General features: G+C 38.1%; 1 protein-coding gene across 1 annotated transcript in view; it reads left to right on the forward strand.

Moving 5' to 3' along the window:
* Positions 1 to 2,984: 2,984 nt before the first annotated feature.
* Positions 2,985 to 27,731, forward strand: part of LOC109413982 (clavesin-1) — a 65,676-nt gene continuing 40,929 nt past the window's right edge. The window contains exon 1 of the mRNA XM_019687712.3: positions 2,985 to 3,141. The gene's annotated coding sequence lies outside the window, so the exon portion shown is untranslated. The remainder of the gene's footprint in view (positions 3,142 to 27,731) is intronic.

Here is a 27,731-nt window from a genome sequence, read left to right on the forward strand (position 1 = left end):
CCAAAACACATTACCCTAGCTTAACAAGTTGGATGTCACCAGGGTTCAGTTTGGTAGATCTTACTCCGTAACGCAACCCAAAAGGGAGATCTACCCACGTAACGGGCTCCGTTAAAGATCGAGCATGTTTTAAACCCCCTCAACCATTCATCCCTCAGCACGGGTCGCCTGACACCTTGGATTGGGGTTCCCTGTTTGGTGGACTTTTACCCCCGGAACAGGGGGTCCGTAGTGCTATTCTAAGCCGGCAACTACACGGGCAGAGTAGTGATTAAAACGACTAGTGATAAAACCGAAACGCCACTGTATTGACTTCGTCTAGCGTTGGAAGCTCCACAGCCTGTCCGTCGTCATCGAGTAGAATTCTGCTTGTCGCTTTTCCATTCCCACCCTTTAAACAATTCTTCGAAGTGCTCTCTCCACTTGACAGCCACCATTGTTTTGTTTGTCAGCAAGTTTACATTACATCATGGTTGTTGTACACAACGGGAGAATCTGCTGGTTTTCTTCTCATGCCATTGACAGTTTCGTAAAATCTTCGCATATCATTGTGCTCCATACTCTCTTGCGCCTGAGCAATCGCATTTTCCTCGACGCCTTCCCTATGTCGATTTCATTCGTCACCCTCTAGCACTCCTCGTCAAGCCACCCGTTCCTAGATTCCCTTTGAGCAGTGCCTATTATCACCTCTCGCGCTGCCGTACTCATCGCTCCGTGGATAGACTCCAAACAAATTTCTTCTTCTTTTGGCGTAACATTCTCACTGGGAAGCCTGATTTTCAGCTTAGTGTTCTAAAGCCTGTATCCGCAATAATCGGGACATAGAAATACAGCTGTAACTCTGCAATAGATACATTAAAATTGTTCAAATTAGGCCTAATAACATTATAAGATGTGTACATTTCACCAACAAAATTTCATATGAATCGGTGCAGTACTTTTTGTTGTAGCAATGAAAGAGTAGAATGTGCGCCATTCAATTTTGTACAGCCCCTAGTTTTGCATGTCAGCACTGTAACTTTTGAATTTGGCAAAATAAATTGCTAAAATTTTAAACACAAACCTCTAAATCTATTTTTATTGCATTGGCAAAATTTCAGACAAATCGATGCACTATAAACATTTTTATAGTCGAAATATGTATTGGGACTGAACGTGATTTTAGCCCCTCAGACAGCAAGTACACTGAAGTTTTTTTTTACGCGGTTTTTTTTACGCGGTTTTTTTTACGCGGTCCGTCCTAAAAAAAACCGCGTTATTTCAAGACCCGTCGTAAAAAAAACCGCGTTATTTCAAAAACCGTCGTAAAAAAAATCCGCGTTTTTTCAAAAACACGCGTAAAATAGTCAGCACCACATCTAACGTGACTTGACTTTTTTACGACGTTTTTTGAAATAACGCGGTTTTTTTTTTTACGACGGGTCTTGAAATAACGCGGTTTTTTTTTACGACGGGTCTTGAAATAACGCGGTTTTTTTTACGCGGTTTTTTTTTACGCGGGACCATTACCGTCGTAAAAAAAAACTTCAGTGTAGTCAGCACCCTTTATTGTTTCGATTGTACTATTGAAAGTATTGTACCAATAATCATCAAATTTTGTAGGCATATTATACACATTATCAACTACCTTCTGTGAAAATTTCATGAAAATTGGCAGAGAAATTCAAAAGGTATATACAGGCAAACATCGCACATGAAAAGCACGAAAAATTTTCACTAACACTCACCCCTATCAACACCAGTAGCTTTCAAACCAATTGATCAAAGTTGATGAAATTTTGCCAGAAAGTGTCTCTATAAGTATCATAACTGCTAACGAAATTTCACATTTATCATTGCAGAGCTTATAACTGTAGCGTAAAAGAACCATCTATTATGCGAATGAAAATTGGTCATGATTGTACAAAATGCTTAAAACTACGTCTGTTTGTTTTTCATCCACAGTTAAAAGTAATGCATTGATTTTTATGAAATTTTGCACAAATAATAAACATACACCAAAGAGTTCTCAATCAATTATTTGGCCAATTTTACCGATTCATTACAGAGATACAGCCGTATTTCTGCGTCCCGATTATTGCGGATACAGGCTTTAAGCGCACTTCCACAACACTTATTAACTGAGGGCATCCTCTATCAATGGTCATTTAGCATCCGTTTATCGTGTGGCCTGCACTAAGTTCTTAAGGAAGTCAAGGATATTTCCATTTCGAAAAGTCTATGAACCGACCAGAAATCGCACCCACAAACTCAGCATGGTCATGTTGAATACCCACGCCTTCACACCTGTTGCTTTATGGGCCCATGAGCTTACTGGACTCTACAGCGAACTCAGCATCTTTAAGCTGCTTGATGCTGAAAAGATATGGCGAGCAGGGGATGGCATGAGAATGTAGGACAACAACACTGCAAAGCATTTCGTTTTCTGGGGTTCAATAAAGCGTAGAACACAACGACCAAGATGACCAACCAGTCCAAGGATCAGGTGGAACATTTTCTGCGCAGGGGTTGAGCATGATCATTGTTAAAAGCTACAACCATAAACCGAACATCTTAAATCATGTTTATGGTCCACGCTGTATGAAGCTTTGAATCACCATAGCAACATATATTTAGAAAATCTGTAATTCCCATTACTAATCGTTCCAAAGTTCTAAATATTTCACCACAACCGAATCGGAAGTCTGCTAGTTATCACCGACAGTGGAAACCTACACACTAATTAGCTACCGAATTCTAATCAATGGGCGCACGCCTGCCAATTCAGTCCAGAAGAGAGCGAAGAAAAACACTATTTTTTAGGTATTCGCCGCTCTCCGCACCGGTTTTCAGCGAGATTGCTTCGCGCGCAGAAAATTCGCAATCATCAATACATTTCCCACCTTCCAAAGTTGTAGCTATAGCTCTATAGCCTAGCGCAGCGGACCAGTCGACCACGCGAGTCGACTTGTTTGTATCTACACTACAGACTACCCAATGTCTTATGAATGGCGAGAGGGTAGGGGACAACCGAATCCAAACAATCATCAGTCGCAAGCGGTACCTCACAGCGATCGGAAGCTCGCACATTAGTTCAATCGCAGTTTTCATCGCAGGACATCTGATACCCCAGTTCGTTAAAGTTTGATCCGGGCGTGACAAGTGAGTGATTGTTGTTGTTAATGCTTTTAGTTTAGTGAAGGATTTCATTAAGAAAAGTTATCTCAGTGATTTATGGTTATGCCAGTTGCAACGCTTGACTTCCTCCCACGCGCCACAGCTGTTGATGCGAGATGGCTCGTCTGTTGCACAAACATTTCGCAATGCGCCCACCAATACGTTTCTAATGGCCATGGGACAGCTGCCGATGAAGTGCCAAAAAGAGGAACAATATTTTGGAGAACCTGCCAGCCAGTACCCCACACACTGCCGTGGTCGTTGTCGTCATCGGCGTCATTGACAAAAACCGAAAACGTTTACGCGCAACCAACGACACTCAAACGTTCGGTCGCGTCTATTAGATAACCAAGGTTCCAGGTAAAAGTGATTAACTTCACTTTTATTGGACGCAACTTGCCGACAACTGCACGAGCTCGCCGCGCACCATATTCTGCTACGATACACTTTCGGCCGCGCGGTGCGGCTGCAACTGCTGCTTTGGGTTTGTGTGTTGTGATTTATGCTGAGATTGCGATACCTACAGTTTTGTTGACCACTGTCCCAGTTGTCGATCTGGCCACGGTTCATTGACTTTAGATGTGGGGCAGCATGTGAAAAGGAGAATTCATTTCGGTTGAGAAATTGTGATTTTATGATTAGAATTGATGGTAATTGCGTACATCATGTGGTCTTGTAAAATAGAAACACTTCAGTTGTAAATGACGTTTGTTTAATATTTGTGTATGTTCATAACGTGTTAATGTAATAACTTCAGAAAATTGTACTATTTGTATTCGAAGCCATTCGTAGAGCAATAATGATTCAAAAATGGGACAAATCTTATTTGACCATCTTCATGAAGATTAAATAGAATTGAAATATCAACTCATGAAACTGTGCAGAACTGCAGTTTGATTTAGGATTAGGATGACTTACAAGCTTTGAGCGTATTTTTACATTCATGTCCAAGTTCATATTTGAAAAATCGATCATTTTCTTCGTGTTTTTGCCTTATAAACCTGCCTTAAACCGAACGTTCCGTTCGCGATTTATGCACAGTCCCACGTTTGCTATTATACGGTCATAAGTTTGGGGTCAACCCCTCAATATCGTATTTTTATGCCCATATCTCCGCCAATTTGCGTTTGATTTCAAAAGTCAAAGAGAGTCATATTTTTGTATCAAACCCAAAAATACTGAAAAACGACATTTTTTCTCAAATATCTCAGAAACCAGTGGAGTACAAGTTTAGCCCAATTGGGTTCTACAATCACCGATTTAGTCTAGAAAAATTCTGTTTGAAAATTAAATTTGAAATGTTTTGCCTTTCTCGTACACTAAGTGTACTGGAAAGGCTATATGTTCACTCCAAAAATGACTTTTTGATAGGAGGCCCGGAGATTCGAGTCATATATACCAATCAACTCAGCTCGACGAATTGAGGTGATGTCTGTGTGTGTGTATGTGTGTGTGTATGTGTACAAACGAACTCACGTCACTTTTCGGCAGTAAATCTCAACCGATTTTAATGACCGACGGTTCATTCGACGCGGAATCTGGTCCCATTGTTTGCTATTGAAAATGGTTCGGATCGGTCCAGCCGTTCCGGAATTATGGCCATTTAGGCGTTCCGGATTGGTACCCCAGGAAGGGGCTAGATATGAAAATGCAACAAACCCACGCATGCGACACATCAAACCACGGCATTTTCGATAATATGATGAACGGTAAGCAAGAAAGTAGTCTCAGGCCATATCTGAACCGGTAATGTTCCGGAACCGGTTCCGAAGGTCCCACCAGAAGTGGCCAAACATAAAAGTGAACGAAACCCATACATGCGACTCCTCAAATTGCAGCTTTTTCAATAACCTGATGAACGGTTAACAGGAAAATAGTCTCAGATCATATCTGAAACGGTAGTGTTGCTGAACCGGTTCCGGGCGTCCCGCCGGAAGTGGACAAATATAAAAATGAAACAAACCCATGCGAGCGACACGTCAAATCGCGCCCTTTGCGATAACCTGATGAACGGTTAGCAAGAAAATGGTCTCAGATCACATAAGAAACTACCGGTGTTCCAAAACCGGTTCCGGAGATCCCGCCGGAAGTGGCCAAATATAACAGTGAAGCAAACCCAGGCATGCGACACATCAAGTCGCGGCTTTTTCAATAACTTGATGAATGATAAGCAAGAAAATAGTCTCAGACAACCTAAGATTCTACCGGTAGTGTTCCGGAACCGGTTCCGTATGTCCCGCCAGTAGTGGCCAAATATAAAAGTGAACCGAACCCATGCATGCGACACTTCAAATCGCGGCTCCTTAGGCGTCCTGATGAATGATTAGTAAAAAATAGTTTAAGACCATATTTGAGACAACCGATGGTGTTCCGGAACCGGTTCCGGGTTCCCTCCGGAAGTGGCCATATATATATTTTTTTTTGTCTTTATTAACGAGATTTTTAACTCGAAGCTAGTTCACCTCGGGACCCTTCCCTTCCGAAGGAAGAACCTACGTTTTGTGAATATTTCGGGAGTGGGATTCGATCCCAGGCCCTTGGCATGATAGTCTGGTGTTCTAACCATCAAACCAGGCCCGCTTCACCGCCAAATATTTAAGTGAACCAAACACATGCATGCGACACATCAAATCGCGGCTCCTAAGGTAACCTGATGAACGGTTAGCAAGAAAATAGTTTTAGACCATATTTGGGACAACCGATGGTGTTCCGAAACCGGTTCCGAGTGTTCCGCTGGAAGTGGCCAAATATAAAAGCGAACCAAACCCATGCATGCGACACGTCAAATCGCGGATTTTCCGATAACCTGATGAACGGTAAGCAAGAAAATAGTCTCAGACCACATAAGAAACTAACGGGAGTATTCCAAAACTAGCGTTGGGTGCTTCGTCGGAATTCAAAAGTGAGAAAAATTAAAGCAAGTGATAGATATCTTGACAAAACTAAGACGATCTCATCCAATCACACCATTTCAGATTCCTGAGGTGTAATAATGCAGAAGGATGGGTCAACGTTGTATGGGAAAATTAATATTTAATCGTAATAACTCCGAACAAACTTTTTCAATTCTCTTTCGCGTCTAAAATGACTGCGTAAAATTTTTGTGCGACTGGTTGCTCCCTCACGCACTGTAATGTGGTTGAAAGTTGAATGGGATTCAGTATGAAAAATTTCAGTTACTTGCATGTTTTTGTCAAATTTTACATGCATGTTGTAGCCAATGATAACAAAATATAGCGTGTGTAGAAGTGTGTAGAAAATCGTTAAGGTATCTGTGTTTGTGAAAAAGTTGTATCGTCTTGGTGTTGATCGGTCTCCAGTGATAGTGAAGAAGGTCAAGGTGTCAACTGAGAGGTCTGATACTTTTCAGCTCTGCCTATACGTTGAACATAACGTCGGAATATGTGCCATCAATAAGTTTAAAGTCAATTCAATGATGGCTCTGATAAAATTCTAAGTAAAGTATTCTCATGATTCAGGAACATTTCAGCTCACGTCAACGGAAACGTCATGAGTACATATTCGACGAGAAAGGCACTATCACCGCTAGGTGGATCAATCCGGGTTTTTTGAAAGTTTGTTCACGCCCAGTTCACACTACCATCACCTGGTGGGAAAGTTGCGCGAATCACTGTGTTGTGCAATATCGTCAACAGAAGGCGCTAGTGTGAAACGTCAAACGCATAGAAAAACTATGTGCGCGCCTCTGGTTGTGAAAGCCACAATTATGAAAATTTAAAATGATCGTTAAAAGCGTGGTCGATGGAAATTACGTCTGTTTGTCTGTGGTTTGTTCTAGCAAAAATATCACTTGAACCCTTTGCGCCACTCCTAAATAGCAACCAAAATCTCTCATTTTTGTACAGCTCACTTATTTTGACTAGTAGATCACTTTCCATTTGGGAAATCATATATCGGAGAGTTTTTTTTTGAAATTATAGTCCCACCCTATTCTTGGATTGTGACAAAACTCAAGAAGCAAAATTAATTTTAAAATGCTTTTGAAGAACTCTTCAGCACCTGTTTTTCGAAGCCAAACATAAACCAATAAGATCTGCAATAGGGGTCTCCAGTTAGCCTAGTGGTTAAGGCTATGGATCGATAATCCGGAGACGGCGGGTTCGATTCCCGTTCCGGTCGGGGAAATTTTCTCGACTCCCTGGGCATAGTGTACCCGAGCAGGAGAAAATAGCTGAAGAATAACTAACTCAGGTATGGAAAACCGAATACCTACAACCTGAATGAGGTATTAACCCTCTAATACCCAATCCCGCCTTTAGACGGGGTATAGTTTGAGCATTTTTGTATTTTTTGTTTCGTGGAAAATCTTTTTTTTTATATTTTTGGCTGATATTTAGGACTGTTCTGTATATCTCAAAATGGTTTTCGGTGTATTTTAAAGCGTATTTACATTTTTTAAAAATCATTGAAAAATTGATGTTTTAGTCACCTTTTAGAAGTCATCGTTTATTTTGTATTGAATCGCTACAATTAACATATTTTAAATTTTTCCCAAATCATTCTATCCTTGTTTTATAGTTTAAGGGGATCGAATACACTCTAAAATTATTTTCCTTAAAATTACACGGAAAATAAAATCTTCTGTGAAAAAAAATAAAATAATAATATTTCAACAATAATCATAAAATCTCAAAATGTTTTCATCTCAAAAAATCCGTTCCTCAAATTGGCTTCCAGGAAAAATATAAAAGTGTGGGGATGTTCAAAAATAAAAATTAGAAAAATCAAAAACTGAAATTCACGAAATCGAGAATTAAAAAGAATCATCTTCCAAAACATGTTTAAATCGATTTTAGATAACGAAAAATGATATTTAGATCAAAATCAAAAATTTGGGTATTAGAGGGTTAAGTAGCCCTGCATAAGAGGTAAAATACCTAAAATAATAACTGGTGTGTATTCTGTGCATAACGCGTTAATAATGACATCAGGTATGGCAATACCTAAATAATAATCTGCGATTTTTCCATACAAATGGCGGTTTTTCCATAATTGAATAATACCTCAAGCAGTCCTTAACACCAAATCAATAACTCATTGAGGTATTGTATCAATACCCACAAAATACCAAAATAAGTTATTTTCAATACCTGGACAACCGACCAATACCTTGTCTTGGTATGATACCTGACTTTGGTATGCTCCAGTTATGTGGCAGTTATTCATTCCTGCTCGGGTATCATTGTACTTGCCACACAATGTACAAATTCATGCAAAGAAAGTCCTTCAATTAATAATTGTGGAAGTGCTCTAGGAACACTAAGTTGAAGAGAGGCTGGCCAAGTTCCAATGCGAACGTCGAGCCATAAAGAAAAAGAAGAAGAATCTGCAAAACGACATTAACTCAACATTAAACCAGTTATAAAACTAAAGTTGCTTATCCTAAGATGCTTTTGAAGAGTTGTTTTTAAGATTCTCTTAACCCTTTAGGATGCGCACCATTATAAAAAATACAACACTATAAAAAAACCTCGTTTAATTATATAATTATGTATCACACAAATTAGAAATATTTCGGTAGAGAGACAAGGTTGTCTACTGCCAAGCAAAATTCATCGTATAAAATATTTGAAACTATTATGCATTTAATATTTTTTTGAATAACTGATAAAATTTGCTTATAATTACACAAAAAAATTGTGCCTACGATGAATCGTTCTTGAGTTATGATTTTTCAAAGTGGGTGATTATTTCAAATCATCGCCAACGTTTCTATCCTTTGGATGATCTTGATCAGAGCTCGATTTGAATCAACTTGTTTGTAATTCGTATTGATCAAACGGTGGAATGTCGTTTTGGGATTTGCACCACACTTGTTCCATCGGACACTAACACCTCCATTGAAATGTTGGGTGAGTGCAATACTGTTCGAGCCACAACCATATACCTAGTTGAACGCTAGTGATGATGCAATTTATTGTGTTTGGTTCTCTGGGACATTGGAGTTTCTGTCAGTATTTCTTAAACTTTCACATAGAATCCCGAAGTGTGGATACCGGCTCAGTGTACCAGTTATGGTTATGGTGCATTTTTTCTATTACTGTACGGGTTTGGTTCTCAGATTTTCATGAAACTTTTTCCACAGGAAGGGCTCATCAGGGATGCCAGATATACAGATTTTTCTGTAGTATACAGATTTTTAGAGGTTGATACAGACAGGATACAGAGTACAGAAAAATACAGATTTTATGATCTTGATACAGATTTTTCCTCCACATATTTTTTTCCTCATACATTCATGCAAGATGGAGAATAAAGTAATAATAATGATTGAGAGTACAAACCCATTAAATTATCTATATTTTTAACATTTGAACTAAATTTTCAATCATTTCATTACAGGAAATAAGAGTTGAATTAAATAAAACAAGTATTACGAAACATAAAACGTCCTAGATATGTAATAAGCATACGTTAAGGGCGTTTTTTATGTTTTTATCACGTTGAAATCTTAATCTTGTAATATAAAACTTTTTAACCTTCGCCCAAAATGAAGTTTTTTTAGCAAGTTTTCAAAGATTATGTTAGTATAAGGAAAAATCGAATGAACTATATCTTTGCAGATTCTTTTTTATGTGACGGAAAACTCCATTGATATCTCCACGAATTCTTTGAGAAATTCATTCAGGAATATTTCCAAAGAATTTCTACGAAAATTCTTCAAGCAATACCTGAAGAATTTATTTCTGGGATCTTTGCAAATGTTTTGTAATGCGTTCCACCAAGGATTTCCCGAAATGTTTCTCCAGGTACTTCTTCTATGATGTAAAAAAATAAATTCGGGTTAAGTACTGTTCCTTTCAATTCCACTAAGAATTTGCATCCCTTGATAAATATGTATTTCGACCTCAACTGTAAGGTCGTCTTCAGTGTCTCGCACTTGACTCGACTGGACAAGACTGAAGTCGAGTCAAGTACGAGATACCGAAGACGACCTTACAGTTCAGGTCGAAATACGTATCTGTCAAAGGATGCAAATTTTTAGTGGAATTCAAAGGCACAGTACTTAACCCGATGTTCTTTTTACTTACCACTAACTTTACTCTACTTAAGAGTTAGATTTCTTTCAGAATTTTCCGCTTTGATTTCTTTACAAATTCGTATGTGAAGATATATTTATCTCCAGAGATTTCATCAAGATTTCAAAATTTAGAAGTTCCTTCATGGAGTATACCTGAAAAAAAATAAAAATTCTGAAATTCTTCAAGTAAATTATTCACAAATCCTAAAGTAATTTGTGCGGAAACTCTTCCCAGGGATCTCCAAGATTTTTTGAGAAATTCGTTCATTGATTCCTGCAGAAACTCCTTCGTGTTTTTTTAGAAAAAATGAAAAAAAATCTTGATAGACTTCTGGAGTAACTCTATCAATGCAAGAATCCTTGAGAAATGTCTGCAGTGATTTCTGGAAAATCCGTGGAGGAATTTCTATAGAAATCTCTTAAAAAAATGCAGACATTGCAGACAAAAGTACTTGCGGATTTGTTTTAAGAAATCCTTCATTGAGTTTCTAATGATTCCCTGGAGGATTTTCTGAAGGAATCCTTGGAAGAACTGCTGGAGGTACTTCTGAAGAATTCATCGAAAAAAAAACTCGTGGTGATGATGAAGAGATGTCTTGGAAGAATATTTTAGAGAACCAATAAAGAAATAAAAAAAACCCAGATTAATCCACCTAGTGGTGATAGCGCCTTTCTCGTCGAATATGTACTCTAAGATATTTCCGTCGCCATAAGCCGAAGTGTTCCTGAATCCTGAAAATACTCTAGAACGGAACAAATATCATTTTCTTCTTTTATCACAGTGCTCGTTTGTCAATGAGGGGGTGGAGTTGATAAATAATAAATGTATTTGATGAAAAAAATACTCAAACAATGGACTACCCGCTTGGCGCACACCCACAGTTGATCAGCAGGAGTTAATCCATTTTATTGTTTATGGTGAAAAGCATCTAAACTTGAATTACTTGAAATATAAAGCTTTTACTGGAAAAATATTTGGTAGGCTTAATAGTAGTCACCATTGTGCACAACCACTACCAAATATTTTTTTCGAATAATGTATTCCACTTCGATAAATTTGCCTTTAGATGCTATTCGCCATACAATATTTTTGCGATTTACTTTTAGCGTTTTTTCGCGCATAGAAGCTAGCACCACATTGGTCGATGCGGAGAGTAGGAAAACAGCCGATGTAGTTAGTTCATTAAGCAAAACCGCTTAACTCATCGGGTTTGGTAAGAAATTTTCTGGAGGACTCTTCACCTTAAAATTTTTTTTTTTTTTTTTGGTTTATTCATTTGTGTTGAATACCGATCCAAAATTTCGAAGGGGGACCCCTCTTGACTTAAGAGAAAATCGAAATTTGTTTCAGCCTTGTTCAGAAAAGCAAGAACCTTATCAAAGCCATAATCGAATTTGGAAGCTTATTGATGGCTCTTATTCCTATGTTATGTATTATGTTAAACGTATAAGCAGAGCTGAAATAGTAGTTTACGTAACAAGGTGCATAATGAGGATTTTTACAGCACGGGTCGTACATTTATCCCACGAGGCTTGCCGAGTTGGATAATTACGATGAGTGCTGCAAAAATCGAGTTCTGCACCGAGTTTCGTACAACGTTATTCGCAATTTCATAAATTACTACTTGAGGCAAGATTTGAGGATAATTTTAAACAAAACTTTTTCATAAAACTCCACACTGATGTTCATAACCATGTTTAAGAAAGTGTGATCATAGCAGGTTATGCGGTGTAGTTGTCAGAAATTTTTAAACCTGCGTCCAGAAGCATCAAGAAGTTGATCAAAACTGAAAACAGTGCTGTAGTGGTTCATTACGCAACGCAAATCTGTGCTGTAATGAACTATTACCACACTGCTAATTTGGTGTGGGAAAGCCTTTTCCTGTCAGATTTGTGTGAGGGAAAACAGCCTATTACGATGAGAAATTGCAGAAACATATTAAACCTCTCACTCAGTTGACTGCTTGACCACCTTCACTAGCACTGGATGCCGAACATTATCAAGACATTTCAGCAGTTTTTTTTCTGCACAGTTTAGCCTTTACTTTGTTATCATTGGTTATACTGCCGTTCTACGGATAATTATCCCATGGTATACAGGATTCCCATGTAACATGGGACAATTGGGCGTGGAACGGCAGTATAAGATTCATGTAAAATTTGACAAAAAAGTGCAAGCAAGTAAAATTTCCCATAATAAAACTCATTCAAATTTCAACCGTGTTACAGAGCGCGATGGCTCAACCAGTTGCATCAAAATTGTGCGCAGTAATTTAAGTGCTATAAAATTAAAATTTTCCCTTACAACGTTGATTCATCCTACTGTATAATTACGCCTCAGGAAAATGGTGTGATTTGCAAGATCTCTTGAATTTTTATCAAAATTTGTTTTTTTTTGCATCGATTTTGTTTTGTTGTAATTTCAGCGATGCATCTAATCCTAATTCTGCAATACTGCCGGTAATCTTAGGTGTGGTCAGAGCTTGGTCAAAGACAATTTTCTGCTGCCCGTTTATCTGGTTATCGAACATTTCTGATGATTTGATATTTCGCATGCATGGGTTTGGTTCACTTTTTAAACTGGCCACTTCCGGCTAGACATCTGGAAACGGTTTCGAAACACAACCGGTTCAGATATGTTATTTAGAGGATTGATTGGTGATTATCGGTGATATACAGCTTGTTTAGCGTTAAGCGTTTCGACCTACTATTCTTCGGTCATCATCAGAAGCAATCAGCAGGATTCACCCCTTCAGCTTGGTCAGTTTACTATATTAGCGATTCAGATGTGGTCTGAAACTATTTTCCTGCTTACCGTTGATCTGATTATCGATAAAGCCGCTATTTGATGTGTCGCATTTCTGGGTTCGGTTCACTTTTTTAATATGCCACTTCCAGCGGGACACCTGAAACCGGTCCCGGAGCACAACCGGTTCAGATATAGTCCTGCTTACCGTTCATCTGGTTATCAAAAAAGTCGCTCTTTGATGCGTCGCATGCAAGGGTTTGGTACACTTATAGTTGGCCTCTTCCGGCGCGATACTTGGAACCAGTTCCGAAACACAACCGGTTCAGATATGGACTGAAACTATTTTCCTGCTTACCGTTCATCTGGTTATCAATCCAGCCACTATTTGATGTGTCGCATGCCAGGGTTTGGTTCACTTTTTTAGTTGGCCACTTCCGGCGGGACACCGGGAACCGGTTCTGAAACACTACCGGTTCAAATATAGTCTGAAACTACTTTCCTGCTTACCGTTCATCAGGTCATCGCAAAAGCCGCAATTCGATGTGTCGCATGCCTGGGTTTGTTTTTTTTATTGGCAACATCCAGCGGGACACCTGGAACCGCTTCCGGAACACAACCGGTTCAGATATGGTCTGAAACTATTCTCCTGCTTACCGTTCATCAGGTTATCGAAAAAGCCGCTGTTTGATGTGTCGCATGCATGGGTTTGGTTCACTTTTTTAGTTGGCCACTTCCGGCGGGACACCTGGAACCGGTTCTGGAACACTATCGGTTCAAATATAGTCTGAAACTACTTTTCTGCTCACCATTCAACTGGTTATCGAAAATGCCGCTATTTGACGTGTCGCATGCATGGGTTATGTTCACTTTTATATTTGGCCACTTCCGGCGGGACACCCGGAACCGGTTCCGAAACACTACCGGTTCAGATATAGTCTGAGACCATTTTCCTACTTCCCGTTCATCAGATAATCGAAAATGCAGTGGTTTGATGGGTCGCATGCATGGGTTTGTTGCATTTTCATATCTGGCCCCTTCCTAGGGTACCGGTCCGGAACACCTAAATGGCCATAACTCCGGAACGGCTGGACCGATCTGAACCATTTTCAATAGGAAACAATGGGGCAATATACCGCGTCGAATGAACCATCGGTCGTTGAAATCGGTTCATATTTACTATCTAAAAATGAGGTGACCTTTTTGTACACATACACACACACACACACATACATACACACACACACACACACACATACATACACACAGACATCATCTCAACTCGTCGAGCTGAGTCGATTGGTATATAACACTTGACCCCTCCGGGGGCTCTATCAAATTTTCGTTTTTGGAGTGAACATATCGTCCCATTAATGCTAGAACTAGGTAACTGGTTTTACGAAATCGCGAGCAATTTGTTTACATCTGAACGTTCACCACAATAAACAAAAGTTTGTCGATTGAAACTACTAAAACACATAATGATGCTTCATTTAAGACCAACAAAGTGTTTGTTTTGTAGCAGGATAAGTTTTACCAGCCATTTTTACCCGTACTTTCCAAACCGAGTTACCTAGTTCTAGCATTAAGGGGGCGATATAGCCTTTCGGTACACCTTGGTGTACGAGAAAGGCAAAAAGAGATTTTTCAAGGAATCTTTGAGAAACCTACATGAACTGGAGAACCCTCTACAAATATACTTTGAAACATTTCTAGAAAAAATCTTTGAATAAAGCTTATTAGTAGTTCCAAAAGATTCTCCCAACAATTGCTGCAGAACTAATTGTTGATAAAATCTTTTGGAAAAAAATATGAAAAAAAAATCCCTGAAGAAAGGTCTGAACAAATCCAAAGCAATGCCTAGAGGAATACTTCAAGGAACTATTGGATAAACTCCTGGAGGAACTTTACAGAAAAACCTTTCGAGAATTTCTAGAGGAATTTGCAAAAAAATCCCGAGAAAATTTCTGAAAAAATGGAGTAATCCTTTAGGTAGAAATTCAAGCAAAAATTTCTGGAACGGTTCATAAAGATTATTTTTTATAATCTCTCTATTTTTGTGTATTTTAACTTATGCTAATTCTTCATACAAACTGAAAGTTTCTAAATTTCTGATAGAATCTCTGAATGTTTGTTAAAGAAATTGCATTTTTCAACATACGTGAGAAGAAATTCATGGAGAAACCCCTGGAGAAATTCATTGATAATTTTTTGGAGTAATGCTATAGAAAAACTTCTGAAAAAAATTTGGAGGAATTTCCCCAAAAATATTTAAAAAAATATATTAAGAAATACAAGCATAGCTTATGTAGCAATCCCTGAAGAAATTTTCTCTTTAATCCATTAAAGAATCCCATGAGGATTTTCGAAAAGAATTTCTGCGGAAACCCGTGAATCACTTTCAGGATATTTTTTGAGAAACTCCCAGGAAAGTCTCAGGGAAAATTCTTGGAAGAATCCCTGGAGAAATTTTCAGAAAAATCCGGCGACGTAAAAGTTCAGAATTATTTAGAATAGACATATTTATTTTACTATTCAAAACCATAACGTTTTGCTATTTACACCGTTTAGTGAAAACTTACTACAAATAGAAATGTTCATGCAAAATTCGGGACACAAACATGTTATTTACATGTTGAACCCACAGATTTCTAACGGGGTCTGACAGGATTTACGGAAACTTGGTGTTTTTTGGCTTTCAGTCACAGTTTCTAAATACAGATTTTTTAAAATCCTGATACAGATTTTCAGAAAAATCATCTGGCATCCCTGGGGCTCATGGATATATGAACAAAACAAAATTCTGGGTCGCCTATTTTCCCGGAAAACTCAGGTGGAATTTTTTTTGTTTTCCCCTGACACTACTTTCTTTGGAAAATCATAACTCAAAAATGAAGCATTGTAGAAACATTGTTTTTTTTTTGGAAAATGAAAGCAAATTTTCTTAAAAATCCAAAAGTAATATGAACTGCAAAAAGTTTTTCACAAAATGTTCCACAGTTGAGAAAATTCGCAAAGAAAAGCCGGAGAAACTATGCCCGAACTCGTGGAAAATTTTCAAAAACATATTTTTGAGAAGGTTATTTTATATGCTTTAATCGCTGAAATTTTTGGAATGCACTTTCTTTTCATTTTTGAGTTATGGCCAATTTGGTTGAAAAATGTTCAAATGTTCCATATAATCCTTTTCTTTGAAAAGTCATAACTCAAGATCGAAGCATCGTAGAAACAATGTTTTTTAATGAAAATAAAGGAAATTTTCTAAAGGATTCTAAAAAAATTATGAAGTGTAAAAAGTTTTCCACATATTTTTTTACCGTTGAGAAAAATCATTAAGAAAAACCGAAAAAACTATGCCCGAACTTACGGAAAATAAAAAAAAAAATATTCTGAGAAGGTAACTTTATAAGCTGTGATCGCTGCAATTTTTCGAATGCACTTTGTTTTTGTTCCTGAGTTATGGCCAATTTTTGAGAAATGACCAGACCATATAATATATGCGTACATGGTCATTTTTCACAAAATTGGCCATAACTCAGTAAAGAAAAAAAGTGCATTCCAAAAAATTAAAATAACCTTCTCAAAAATATTTTGGGACATTTTATCCTGCGTTCAGGCATATTTTTTCCGGCATTTCTTTATGAATTTTCTCAACGGTGAAAAATTTTGTTCAAAACTTTTTCCAGCTATTTTTTTTTTGCGAAAATCTGTTTTTATATTCTGAAAAAAAAATTTTCTACGATGCTTCGTTCTTGAGTTATGATTTTTCAAAGAAAAGTCTTATATGGCACATTTGGACATTTTTTAACAAAATTAGTCATAACTCAAAAACGAAAAAAAGTACTTTCATTTTCTAAAAAAAAACTTTGATCTATCATGCTTCGTTTTTGAGTTATAATTTTTCAAAGTAAGTGGTGTCACGGGAAAACAAAAACAATCCATCTGAGTTTTCCGGAAAAATAGGCGACCTTGAATTTTTCTAATTTTTTTTGTTCATGTATCCATAAACCCTGTCTGTGGAAAAAGTTTCATGAAAATCTGAGACCCTTCGGCCCAATTTGTACGATAATGAAAAAAAAAAAACAGGAGCCATTGGGCTTTGGTGCGGATGACTGTAATTTGACAAATTTACACTGCTGGAAACTCTAATGAGCTTCTAGTATTCCGTTTTCAGCAAAATTGTTCAGCATGTACAGAACTATCTGGCAACAGTGAATTTGGTTCGAGATTAGTCCGCTGCGCGGCAAACCTCCACTGTAAAAAATCCTATATCTCCGAATCTTGGTAAGATAGATTTATGCCATGTGCGGCAACGTTTTTCAATTAGCTAAGAACTATGTATCCGTTGAGCCTTTGGATTGGTTAATGGATATGATGAACAACCCAATCGGAAGTAAAAAAATACTACTTTTACCCTTTCCAACATATGAAAACACAAATTCATGCAGAGATTCCACTAGCGAATTTTTCAGAGAATCACTCAAAGGGTTGATTCGATCTTCACCAGGAATTTCTCCAAAAAATCTATAATGGATTGTAAATCGCCAATTGGCTCCTTTAGTGGTGTTGAGATAATTCCATATTCTGAATCTGCATGCCAAACTGAGCCGAAATTCAAATTTTCATCAATTTTGGTGCCCGGGAACCTATTTAAATATCAATTATAAATTTGTATGGGAGCGATTTGTCGAATCACCCCTCGTCGCATTTTGTACTGAGCGGAGCTGTCAAGCAGTTGCCCATCTGTCAAAAGGTGATTTAAAAAAATCACTTTGAAATTGATTTTAGATACCAACATAAAGTTCTAAAAATCTGAAGAAAATCATAGCGGCTCAGAAAAAGGTGCTCTTTCGTTTAAAAATAAAAAAATCATTGAATTTGTCTAAATTTAAAAACCAAATTAGCTTCTTTAACGGTGTTGAGATAATTCGATATTCTGAATCTGCATGTCAAACTGAGCCGAAATCCAAATTTTAATTAATTTTGGTGCCCGGGAACCTATTTAAAAATTAATTTGAAGTTTGTATGGGAGCGATTTGTCGAATCATCCCTCGTCGCAGTTTGTACTGGACGGAGCTGTCAAACAGTTGCCCAGCTGTCAAAAGATGATTTCAAAAAATCTCTTTGAAATTGGTTTAAGGTACCGAAATAAAGTTCTAAAAATCTGAAAAAAAATCATAGTGGCTCAGAAAAAAGTGCTCTTTCGTATAAAATCAAAAAATCACTTCATTTTACTTAATTTAAAAACCTAATTGTTGTACACCTCATAAGAAAAGCATGTAGTGTGTGCAACAATTGGCGAATTTAAAAGGTGTGCAATATTGGCGATTTACCATATTTATGAATTCTCTAGGGATTTCTCGAGGGATTTGCAAGAGCCACAGGGGCTCCCCAGCGACCCCACACACCATCGAAGATTTATCCAAGAATTCCTGTATGAATATTCCATGTATCCTTCCGATGATTCTTCCAAGAATGTCACGAAAAATTTCTTCAGAAAATCCACTCGGAGTTCTCCCACGAATGCCTGTAAGATTTTCTCCTTAGGGATTTAACCAGATATTCCTCCAGGAAATCCGCAGAAGTTTATCCCCTTCGGGACGGAGCGCAAAAAAGTGAAATCTCCATACAAATGGATCAACTTTGGCTTTCCAGATCTCTTAGATTTCCCAACAAAACAACAGTTATTATTCCTCATTTGGAAGAACTACTCTTTATCTTTCGATTTCTAGCTTTGACTACCTAGATAGATCGGAAATAAAAAATAAACGACAGATAAAACTTTTTCATGTTTTACAGTTTTTGTTTATTTTGTAATGCTAAATCTCACAGGACACGTTAAAAAAAGTTTGTTTACACACATACAAGTATAAGTAATGACTGAATTATCAAAACAGTTTACATCACATAAAAGAAAGACTTAACTGACGAAAAAAATATGCAAAACTGTTATCGCTTAACAGTACAATTGCACTGGTTCGTCACAAAAGGGTTATCCAGGAATTCCACTAGGTAGGGTCTTTAACCATTTGGGCAGGTGTACCTATTTTGGGCACTTGCCGCTATAACTATGTCAATTTCAAACCGATTGATTTGAAATTTTGCATAGAGTTAGGCACGTACAGTATCTAACCCTGAACAAAAATCCAAATCAATCGGTTTGATATTGACTTAGTTATAGCGGTAAGTGCCCAAAATAGGTACAGCTGCCCAAATGGTACAATACCCTATTTTTACAGGGATTCCTATAAGGATTTCTCCATTCATCTTCTTCTTCTTTAGGTTTGCACTGGAACTTGGCCTGCCTCTCTTCAACTTAGTGTTCTTTGGACACTTCTAAAGTTATTAATTGAAGGGCTTTTTTGCCTGCCAATGCATGAATGTGTAAATTGTGAGGCAAGTACAATGATACACTATGCCCAGGGAAGTCAACATACATTCCCGACCGGAACGGGAATCGAACCCGCTGCCTCCAGATTAGCAACCCAAAACCTTATCCACAAGGGTAACTGAAGACCCTTGTTTTTCCATTTACTTGCGTAGGAATTCTACAAGGAATTCTTCCAAGGGTTTCTTCAAAAGCTCATCTAAAAACTTTGCAAGGGTTGTTCTTAAGATTTCTCCTCAGATTTCTTTAGGGGCTCCATCAGTAGCTCCTCCAGAACATTTCACAAAGAGATCTGCAATATTCAACTATGTGCCTTAAAATAAAATGTTTATTATTGTTTGTTTGGTAGGCGGTAGGCATTTTATATTACATATGACACATTCTACCGTGACGTTACAACGTTTTGACGCCTCTTTGGTCAGATTTTTCAATATAACTCGTAAATTCGCTACTTATTCCCATTTTATCCTACTTTTCCTATGAAAACTAACTGTTCAACAGATCATACTTATTGGAAATTTTACAAGGAATCCAAATATGCAATAATATTTGAGGGTTTACGGTCGAATTTACAAGTTTTTTTTTTTAGGGCACTACGTTAGCGATTTCAACTGACAGCTGTACGCCTGTACCTACAGATTGTACTGCGCCTAGATGTATTCTATTATACTTTATCGAACTGGTTGCTTTTCTGCTGCATTCACTTTTCTACTCTATACATGGTAGAATGATGAGCACAAGGATGAAAGGTGGCCGTTGTTCCTTTTCAGTCCGATTGGGTGTCCATTATTTATGAGTAGCAGTTCGCCGATGTCCAGGTATCCGGGTCCGTTTGAGCCATGGTACTCAGAAGAGGGTCAGTGTCAGCCGCTCTCGGTGAAGAGCAATTGACGAAAAATTGCAAGTGCCGGGGCTGGGAATCAAACCCATGACCATCCGCATATGAAGCGAATGTGTGACCAACTACGCCACGGGCCCCGGCTAAAATTTACAAGTTATAGTAGAAAATCTGACCAAAAAGGCGTCAAAACGTTGTAACGTCACGGTAGAATGTGTCTTATACGAATATGCATGGATTCAGATTTGTGAATTTCCTATATAGTGCTTTTCGAACAGACAGTACTTCTCAACCATCCAAGCCTAAGTTGACATTTAGAGCATGAAACACGAGGCATGATCCACTTTGACCAATCTTAGAACAGCTGTAGATTCGTGACACCTTACTTACCGTTCAGACTAAGGCCTGATTGTCGTCTGCTCTGCTGTACGTAGGAGTCGTCTCGGTCCATGACTGTGTGTCTCCAGTTCCGCCCTCTGCGAAGGGTCCGCAAATCGACTTGATCGACCCTCCTAGCTCGCTGCGCACCACGTCTTTAAGTACCGGCCGGATGGCTCTGGAAAACCATTCCGATCGGGTTGCTACCCGACATCCTGATGACGTGACCCGCCCAGCGTATCCTCCCGATTTGCACGGTGTGGATGATAGTTGGTTCTGTCAGCAGCTGATGCAGCTCGTGGTTCATTCGCCAGCTCCAAGTAACGTCTTCCATCTGCACTCCACCGTAGATGGTACGCAACACCTTCCGTTCAAAAACTCCAAGGGCACGCTGATCCTCTGTACGTAGAATTCATGGTTCGAGCCCATAGAGGATTACCGGTCTAATCAGCGTTTTGTAGATAGGGTCTTGTACTATTTGGGCAGGTGTACCTATTTTGGGTACTTGAGGCTATAACTAAGTCATACCGGATACCTAATAACATAATTTTTGGCACACGGTGAAATACGAACATTATCTAGCTATACATAAAAATTGATATAAATTGGTACAGTATTGACTTAGTTATAGCGGTAAGTGCCCAAAATAGGTACACCTGACCAAATGGAACAAGACCTTAGTTAACTTCGTGTGACGGCGAACTTTATTCGATCGTAGAGTTCTGCGGAGTCCAAAGTTAGCTCGATGTCCTGTCACAATGTGTCTCTGAATTTCTCTGCTGTTTTTTTTATACAGTGTATCAAACAATTGTCCGTGCAGTAATTTTTTGATCAAAATAATTTTTCATTTAAATGTTTATAACTTTTATATACGTCAATCAAATTCGCTGAAATTTTGACCAATTATAACCCATATATTAAAGCTCCATTGGTAAAATTTTGAGCGAGATTGAATAAGTTTTCTGAAAGTTATTGAACTTTTAGTAAAACCTAAAAGATTTTTGAACACATTTTTAAAACATTATATCTCAATATGTACTTAATGAAACTTTTTCATTTTTTTTCTGTGTTACAGCTTATACCTAAGGCTTTCATATGCAGCTTCGTTTGAGGTTTTATATTTACTACAAAAAATATGAAAAATCTGTATATGTTCAGAGTGTCATTTGGAAATTTATCATATTTTGATCAATAAAAGTGGCAAGTGTTTTCAACTTTTTTAAACTCTCCTAATGTAATATTTTTAAACAGGACCTACTAAACTACATATGAAGAGTAGGTCCTATGGATTTGTCGTTCAGTTAATGTACTTTTATTGGTGAAAAACTTTTGGCAGATTATATGTGCAAAATATGGTAAATTTTTAAACATCGTCAACTACATAAGCACATTTTTCATATTTTTTGTAGCTGCATATGAAAGCCTTAGGTATAAGATGAAACACAAAAAAACATGAAAAAATTCCATCGAGTACATATTGAGATATAATGTTTGAAAAATGTGTTCAAAAATCTTATAAGTTTTATTAAAACTTCTACCGTCAAGGCGCCATTCACCGTGGGGGCTCCATTCACCGTGTGCCTTCAAAAATTTTTTCATTATTTCCATATTATGATGACGGGCTTGGTGGTCTGTCTAGTGGCTACCGCTTCTGATTCGTATGCAGAAGGTCATGGGTTCAATCCCTGGCCCGTCCCTTTCATCCTACTTTGTATCTTTTTATCCACTTCCTCTCTCTCTCTCTCTTCTCTACATATACAACTCATATATATTCATATGTTCATAGCCATCGCTAGATCCAGAAACTAATTGGAAAAAAGTCGTTTCCACTCACAGCACAGTGTATATAACGCCTACAAGTTATGCAACCAAAGCGTGCTGTGCCGCTTGACCTTATTCACCTCATTCACCACACAATCTATCACCTTGCGAACACTATAAATAACCCCCTATCCATAGATCGCATCACTGACCCAACGGTGACTCCCAGATCTCCCATCCTTTCCGTCTAACAAATATCCAGTCCGTGCTGGTTGTGGGGATGCAGAGGTGATCTTGGTCTTTAGTAGCAACAACCAGCACACTCTAACATTCCTCTCTCTTCCCAACTGACTATAAGGACGTGGCCGGCGCCGTTATTGATCCAAAATGTATGAGTTGCTAGAATTGCACTTTGAGAATAAGTGGAGTGTCCCAGTCCCTTATTCAGTTGGATCTCAGTGCAATTGGTACCAGCTCACATCAATCACGGAGTAGCAACCATTGACATGTATAGTCAGATTTGATCTTGATCTTGATCTTATCTGATTATTTCCAAATTATGATTGAATGATATGACAATTTCCCTTGAATTTCACCAATACAATGTTGTATTGGTGAAATTCAAGGGAAATTGTCATATCTCGCGTTTAGTATCATACAGGCGTATCTACAATGATCGATTTCTCTTCATCGATTTTCTCTTCGGAGTATTTCCGAAAATACGACCAATATTTGGATGATCTCTCGGTGTATTTCGGTGAAGGACGACTAGGACTAGCATCTAAAACAACAAAAATAACCGAAAATGATTTACCGGCAAAGTTATTAATGAAAGAGAAAATCGATGAAGAGAAATCGATCATTGCCGGGGCCCGTAGTGTAGTGGCTACACGTTCACTTCATAAGTGGATGGTCATGGGTTCGATCCCAGACCCGGCAATTGCAATTTTTCGTCAGTTGCTCTTGCCCCCGAGAGCAGCTGACACCTGACCCTCTTCTGAGCATATGCTCTAACGGACCCGGAAACTTGGATATCGGCTAACGGCAACTCATAATGGACCCTCAATCGGACTGGAAATGGAACTGGAACAAGAGCCACACAGCAGCAACATCGTGCTCATCATTCTACCATGGACAGGGTAGAAAAGTTGACAGCAGCGCAAAAGGCTACCAGTTCGAATTAGAATTAGAAATAGAATACATTTAGGCGCTGTACAAAGTGTATGTACAGCTTCCAATTGGAATCGCTCACGCAGTGCCCTAGTGGACAATAGAGCTGTAAAATTAGGTTAAGTGATTGAAGAATAAAAACAAAATCGATCATTGTAGATACGCCCGTATGATACTAAGCGCGAGATATCATTCAATCATAATATGGAAATAATGAAAAAATATTCGAAGGCACACGGTGAATGGAGCCCCCACGGTGAATGGCGCCTTGACGGTATAACTTTCAGAAAACTTATTCGATCTCGCTCAAAATTTTACCAATGGAGCTCTAATATATGATTCATGATTGGTCAAAATTTCAGCGTTTTTGATTGACGCATAAAAAAGTTATATACATTTGAATGAAAAATTATTATGACAAACAAATTGCTGTACGGATAAATGTTTGATACACTGTACTTATTTGTTTATTTGGAAGGCTAGGGCGCCTCATGGGCATAACTGAGCCGAAATCTTCTCTGCTGGTGGCGTTGTCGGCGGTCACCAGTGAGCCCAAGTACACGAATTCTTCAACTGCCTCGATTTCATCACCGTCGATAGAAATTCGGAGTGGCGGGAGCACATTTGCGAGTGTGAAAATCGTTCCACTCATATTTATCCCCTGGACACTTGGACTGTCGTAATTTTACAAGGTAACTTGAGCTACAATCAAATTTACAATTCTTTTGGTATATATCTAATAAAATAATGGCACTGTTGTTTTCCTGCTGTTGTTGTACAAGTCGTAATTTAGCACCTCGTGTTCCGCCTACAAATAAGCTCTCTCAAGGACAGTTATTGTAATGTTTATTTTTCGTTTATATTATTGTGAATTTTACTAATACAGTAATAGTTTAATTTTCGGTAAATCCATACCGACTTATACAATTTTGATGATGCGACAATAATTCCAACTGTCGCAAAAACCATCCTTGCAACCGTCGTCGCCGGTGATAATTGCATTGCTCTACTTTTCCGATGGGTAAAGATTCGTGTCCAAACACTGCAGTCCCCAAATCATTTCTGTGTGCAGTCCACTTTCGATGAGCTCAATGACTTTTTTTCTCCAATGCAGTGCAGCACAACGAAAAAGAGCAACTTTTTGATTAAGAAACTTCAATCAGATGTGATTGAAACGCTGGCGGCGCGCGTTGCCGTGAAGCCGCGTTGTCGCGATCTTGTTGAGGGTTTTGCCATCGCTGACTGCTCGCATAAATAGGTATATGATGCTCGCAGAGGGTCTCGATAGGAGATGGCGTGCGTGACGACGAGTTTGTATCTCACAAAGTAAATATTGGGAGAGTTTGGTGTGAAACGGACATCAATTTAAATCAGATAATGAAAACGAACATGGTTGCAACAATCAATAGGATTTAAATTTTGCCGATTGGCATTTCATCATAGATTACAATGTTTGTACTTTTGTGCTGGTTTAAGCCTGTTCTAACCAAACAGAATAGCATTTTAAGTGAACGAAATCTTAATTATCTGATCTTCAACAAAAAATTGCATCAGTACTTCAGCATAATTGAAAGATGGCATGCGAAAATCTCAAATATAATAAGTATAATAAAGGCATTTTTTGGTAGAGTTTTCAGCAGGATTCCTAGTAGAATTTCTTATGTAATCTTTGAAAACTCTAAAGCAGTTATTGAATAAATCTGCAAAGTATCCATACATTGTGTAATAACGTAGTTAAAAAAATATGTTCAGGATTTATCATATACTGAATAAAAACTTCCCGATAGAAAACATTTCATCTCCCTCTCCCCATACAGCTTCATTTAGGTAGTAGATACTACAAACGATCGCCCAGGCGGCCTGCACTAGGTCTCCGGTTGATCTGGACGATGGAAAACGGTGATTTCGTGAGTTGCTGGCCAGGCTAGTTGTTCGAGCTACCACTTCATGTTTGCAAATAGATATTGCATAATTTTTCTCAAGACCAAAAGAAATATACATACGCGCTCGTAGGTACAATAAACACAGTATAGTGCCCAGTAGTGTGTTGACTCCAGTGAAGTCAGTAGAGTCAGTAGAGCCAGTAGCACAACCTTCGGATCGGAACTGAGACGATGCAGCTAGCAGCAGCGTGGTGAACGCGTTGTTGCAAGGGAAAGGTGAACACAGATATTAATGTCAAACGGAAACACTGTGGTTGTGGCGGCGCTTTGCCGAGGTGCCGGGGTGACCCAATCTTGTTGGTGATCTGGGTCATTAACCAGCCGATTAGCTCTCCGCGAGGGAAAATTATATCGTTTAGAAGTGATTGTAGGGTCACGAGAGCTACTAATGAACTTCACATTAAGTGTTTGTGTTTCCAAAATTGGATTGTGTTTGGAGTGATTTGTTTATTTCAACTAAAGCGGATATCGCTCTGTAGATTAATTTGTTTGATCCCTAATACAAATCAACAACATCTAAGACCAGTGCTGTCATGGTAAAATCAGAGCTGGTTACTCAAGGTTTAGTAATTCAGCACTCCTTTACTGATTCGCCCCCATGGGTATGTCTCCAGTATTGCGTCTCAAGAATATTATTATATTATATTATTTTAGGTAACATCATCTAGAGGGGAACAGGCAAAATTTTCACCTTTCAAAAATAATCAAATAGCTGTAACTTTTCGAAAAGTGTACAAAAAAAATCTAAAATTTTCACTATGAGTTAATCTAGTTATGTAATAATGGTCCAAAATTGGAAAAGATCGAGCTATTCTTAATGTAACATCTCTCTCTCTAGAAAAGGCATAATTATCCGATTGCCAAATTTGAACTGTTATATCCCCGGATTCAATGAACCAAATGCAATGAAATTTTGAGCATTTTTGACTTATATAATGAGCTATGGGGCACGTTCGGTGTAGTACTAGATTTGTAGTAATGAGCTGAATTTTAGTATGGTGAGAAGGTCAATTCTCCGTTTTTGCAATGATATGGTGCAAAAAGCGTGGGTATTATGATTCCTTGCCTTATTTGATGCTGTTTGAACAAAACTTTTGATAACTATGTTGTTTATGTTGCAAGAAATGGAGAAAACAACAACACTGTTGCCCAAAGTTTTGCTCAAACAGTATCAAATTAGGCAAGGAATCATAATACCCACGCTTTTTGCACCATTTCATTGCAGAAACGGAGAATTGAACTTCTCACCATACAAAAATTCAGCTCATTACTACAAATCTAGTACTACACCGATCTGTCCTATTAAAAAAGATTCAAAGTTAACTATCAGATAATGGGGCACGTTCGGTGTAGTACTAGATTTGTAGCAATGAGCTGAATTTTTGTATGGTGAGAAGGTCAATTCTCCGGTTCTGCAATGAAATGGTGCAAAAAGCGAGGGTATTATGATTCCTTGCCTAATTTGATGCTGTTTGAGCAAAACTTCGGATAACTATGTTTGTTGCTGCGTCGCCTGGCCTCACTGTACCGCTGACTGAGTCCGGCTCTGATAAGGTCACTCACACTAACTTACGTGATAAGGGGATATCGATGACAGAGCGATGCTACGATGATAATGAGATGACAACAAAACTGTAATCGAAATCTACTCCAACGTGGTGATCAACGAGTGTTTATTTGAACCAGATTAAACCTAAATTTATTATTCTAAAGCCTTAGTTATAGTTACAATTTGTTAATCCTACTGAATTCTATTTCATACGCCGTTGTGGATTATCTTATGCTAAAGGTGAAACGTTAAATATTATAGATAAATATCGATGATTTAATAACCTTGAATTGTTCCTATAGGCAGTATATGGAAGCTAAGTTCTAGAATATTCGAGCCGCATAATTGTTGAAAAGGGCATTATATCAAGCTAGTGAGTTAGACTGGGATTACCCTTGGCCGTATTTAAACTTAAAAAGCTTCTACAATTACAGCGTCCAGTAAACACACATTAAATCAAATTAATCCTAAGAATACTAAGCCTACACCAAATTGTAAGTACCTTGCACAATTGTTTGAATTCTTCTAATTACGGAAATATATTCTAGCTTGAGCGGTTTTACAAAGCTGAAAGAAAGTGTAGCCACTTGGTGTTTTAACAATGTTGTTTATGTTGCAAGAAATGGAGAAAACAACAACACTGTTGCTCAAAATTTTGCTTAAACAGCATCAAATTAGACAAGGAATCATAATACCCACGCTTTTTGCACCATTTGATTGCAGAAACGGAGAATTAACCTTCTCACCATACTAAAATTCA

Source organism: Aedes albopictus, chromosome 2 (assembly GCF_035046485.1).
Source record: "Aedes albopictus strain Foshan chromosome 2, AalbF5, whole genome shotgun sequence".
Classification (NCBI taxonomy): Eukaryota; Metazoa; Arthropoda; class Insecta; order Diptera; family Culicidae; genus Aedes; species Aedes albopictus.